The sequence below is a fragment of the Schistocerca serialis genome, chromosome 8 (genome assembly GCF_023864345.2).
Source record: "Schistocerca serialis cubense isolate TAMUIC-IGC-003099 chromosome 8, iqSchSeri2.2, whole genome shotgun sequence".
NCBI classification, from domain to species: domain Eukaryota; kingdom Metazoa; phylum Arthropoda; class Insecta; order Orthoptera; family Acrididae; genus Schistocerca; species Schistocerca serialis.
In genome coordinates, this window is record NC_064645.1 from 267,552,081 (window position 1) to 267,556,599 (window position 4,519).

The window sequence follows — 4,519 nt, forward strand, 5'->3', positions numbered from 1 at the left end:
AACTCGAAGTCCTGGTGCTGGAAAACAAGCTGGAAATTCTTTGCAGATAAGGGAACTCGGTTGGATAAAGGACGTATACTTCTGATGAAATAACTGAGACGAAACACGAGGTAGCACAAGACCAATGTCGAACCCTAAGAGGCACAAACACATTGAATGTAAGTTGTGCAGTATTGCATGTACTCTGTGCAGCTAAGTGCCACGAGAAACTAAGTCCCGTCCCGAGGGCAGAGTAACACAGGTCCAGCGTCTGAGGCAACTGTCAAAGGAATCTCTCAGCAACACCAGCGGCGGTGCTTATATAGGCTCGTCTGATGCAATCCCCTGCGATCACGCGCGTCTCCCGTATCCTGTCGTCCTTCTAGAACATTCTGTCGTAGCTGGTCACGTAGCTCCAGCGGCCCTTACCACAAAAACGCTACCTCTGCTGCTTCCCAGCACTCTGGCTGACGTTAGGTTGCTTTCCTACAGGTTCATCTTATACAATCTTATGCATTTCTACTCACATCTGCGACACAATACAGATATATAATATAAATATATCGTTAATGCTTTACATGAGGCAGCCAAAGAAGCCCTGGGCGAAGAAATTAAGCATGAGAAAAATATCTTTATACTGTTTCGATACAGAAATAGAGAAAAATATTTAAAATGGTCAAAAACACACCAAATATCCAGGACAAGATAAACTTAAGAGGACAACAAGCAAAAATTAGGATCATGGTGAAGAAGCAAAAACTAAGAATTGAGAAAATACCTGTAATAAAGTGGGTAATCTAATTGGAGGTAAGAGCAGCTCAGAAGCATGGAAGATATTGAAAACACTTAGAAAAAATTCTAAAGAAACTTAACAAATTAACTACATTTGAATCCAGACATGGAAAAAATATGAAACTTCCTGGCAGATTAAAACTGTGTGCCGGACCGAGACTCGAACTCAGGACCTTTGCCTTTCGCGGGCAAGTGCTCTACCAACTTTTTTTTTTTTATATATATATATATATAAAACCTTTATTAAAAAAAACAATGTTACACATTGCAAATACATACTAAGTTATACATACATGAAGTTATTTGAACAAAGCGGTTTGATCATTTCAATTGCGCTGACATTAAGGAAAGACAACAGAAGATTGTGTTACTGAGTAAATCACCAGAAAGAATTAAATTAAGCATAAATACTTGAGAATGGCGGAAAGGAGATATATAATAAAGTTGACTAGCCTTCCAACTACACTTACTGGACATTAATTGAATCTAAGTATTTGAAGTGATCAGATTTATATAATCAGTCTTTCACTGCAAAAATGAACAGGGCAATGTGCCAGCCATTGAATATTACATTTATCGGATAGAATCTTATGGTTTTAACCAATCGATAAGGAGATTTCTATAAAAACTGTCTATTTCCAAATTTCTAGTATAATCCAATAATGCACCTTTCATGATTTGTGTTTGGCACTATTAGACACACAATCTCAATGTCACATAAGTTCTGTACATTAGCTTATAAATTTCAAAAAACTACTCTCTGAAGTACAGAAAGCACACATCATAAATATACTGTAAAATCTTAAATAGTATCCTTAAGGTAACTACAATACATCACTGTCAACACAGTCTTCTTTTTTATATTAACCAATGCCCATTCTTTCAAATACAATTTTTAGCATATTACCGAACTTTTTCTTGTGATTCGAATAGCTTCTAATTTTGTGGAACTCACACAGCATGTGTACCTTGAACTCTATGATGCTATCGGATCCTAATTTGTTAAGGACGTAGTTAACAAAATTTCCCAGCAACCAGTACACAGCGTTATTTTTTGCTTCTGGGAAATAGCGTGCTTCAGGCCTGTTTATCAATGACAGCGATATATACTCAGGGGATGTTCTTGTAATCAGAGCTATTTGCTCCCGGATCCACTTCCAACTAGTCATGTGACCACTGCAAGTATATCGATGAACTACTGTGTCAACTAGATGGCATTGTTGACATAAATTTGTTTCACAGAGTCCGATTGCGTGCAGTCTTTCATTGGTGCTAACTATGTTGTTAACTGTCTTGTACCACGACGTTTTTATATTAGACGTGAGCACATTAGAACTAATGTTTTTCCAAATCTCAGTCCACTCAATGTTTGGAAACTGTCGTTCTATTTTGTTTCTTCCTTCGCTTTTCTTTCGTTCCCGCATTATGGCTCTCGATGTTAAGTGTCGGGACTGCCTGAGTTCGACACTGACATAACTAAACTCAACATAGAAAATCCTCACGTGCTGTAAGCGACTGTTGATATTCTGCACGTCAATCGGGGGAAGCAGGCTTGGAGGTTTAATGATCTCGAAAAGTTGGCTGGTTATGCTTTCTCGCGAGTCTCTTATTAAATTAACTTGCCTTTTGATAAAAAGAGCAGAGGCTTTATCCGTTATATCAGTTAATCCTAGTCCACCATTTTTAGGATCTAAAGTGGCTACTTTAGCAGGTACTCTGAACACTTCACCTCTCCACAAAAATTTTGTGATTTTGGACATTATTCTCCTCGCTATCATTCTCGGTATTGGAAACAGCTGGGCAGTATAATAAGCCTTAGCAAGGATGCATGAGTTGATATACTGTGTTCTTTGAACTTGGTTCATATATCGAGTTAAGTTCTCTACAATGGCTCCTTGCACTTTATCTGCTGCAACTTTTCAATTTAAAGCCGTCATTTTCATAGGGCATGCTGTCAGGGTGATCCCAAGTGTTTTATGTTGTCGGACTAATTTTGCCCACTCGACGTTGATATTATCAAAACCTCTGAGATTTAACATCTTACTTTTTTTCCCGTTTGCATTGGCTCCAGATGCTCTACAGTACGAATCTATCACTGTTGCTAGCGTGGTTACCTCGTCATTATTCCTTATAATTACCCCTATATCGTCAGCATAGGCTCTTATAACTGTTTTGTTTCCTGATAATGTTAAGCCTTTTAATGTAGCATGGACATGTCGGAGGAAAGGTTCCAGCGAAATTGCGAAGAGCGACATGGACAGAGGACTTCCTTGAGGAACACCTCGTTGTATTTGCATCGGCCTGGATTGTTGACAATTCACCGCTATTTTAGCATTTATTCCAGTTGCTATGTTCTTAATCAACTGTATAACCCTATCGTTGAAACCTATTTTCTTCAATGTCTGTAGAAGATATTCATGGTTTACTACATCGAACGCCTTATAAAAATCTAAAAACAATAAAGCACACTTTATGTTTGTTACAGAAGTTATTGCAATGATATCCCTGAATTCCGCTAGATTTTGAAAAATGGTTCTGCCTTGCGCACAGTTCTGATGTTGACTAATAATTTTATCTGTAAGGCATGAAATTCTCTTGTTTATTATTCTAGCTATTAATTTATAATCAGAATTCAGCAATGAAATTGGACGAAAGTTATTTAAATCTTTGTTTCCATTATTTTTTGGCACCAGAACAATTTTACTCTCCTTAAACTCAGCCGGAATCATTTTACCCTGAATAACCTCATTTACAATGTCCGTGATTTTCGCACCTACTATTGGCCAGTAACGGACGTAAAATTCTGCTGGCAGACCATCCGGTCCTGGGGATTTTTTTGGTGGCGAGGCGCACAGAGTCTCATACACGTCTTCTTCACTGACAACCTCGAGAAAATTTTCGTTGTCATCTTCTGTCAGCTGTGGGGCTAGGATGTCAAGGAATTCTTCCAAGGAAGCATCACTACTTTGATGTACAGAATATAGCTCGCAATAATAGCGATAAATCTCGTTCATGATATCCTGCTGGGTTCTGAGAATCGTGCCGTGTTTTGTTCGAATTTCTTCAATAAAAGTCCTTCTCCCGTTTTTCGTATGCTTCACTAAATGATATAGGGAAGTAGTTTCATCTGCTGACACCGACTTTGCCTTCGATTTTATTTTCAACCCTTCCATTTGACTTCTCTTGATATTAAGTAACTTGGCTTTGACTTTTTTTATGTCTGCTATCCGAAGTGAGGAACCTGCTGAGACTTGATCATATAGATCTCTCAAAACGGAATAGTAATACTCTATAGTGCATTTCATTTCCCTTGCGCTCTGGGCACTGTATTGAATAAGAACTTTCCTCAACTTTGGCTTTGCCATTTTAACCCACCAGTCAATAGCAGTGGCATATCTACTACGGGCTCGCAGGCATATTGCCCATGTTTCTTTAATCAGATCTTCTAAATCATGATTAACTAACAAGGAAGTGTTCAAATTCCACTGATTCTTGAACCGGCGAACCGGCTGTCTTGTTAGATTTATGCAAGCTAAGACACTTGAATGGTCTGAAAAGTACGTAGGAATGGTTTCTACTTTTGTCACGGAAGTTACAAGATTTTTAGAAATATATAGTCTATCAATCCTGCTACGTGATGTTGCCGTGACATAAGTGAACTCAACAATGGAGGGGTATTTGATTTCCCATATATCCTTTAATTCTAAACCAGTAACTAATTGTTTTAGTTCACTTGAGAAATTAAAAT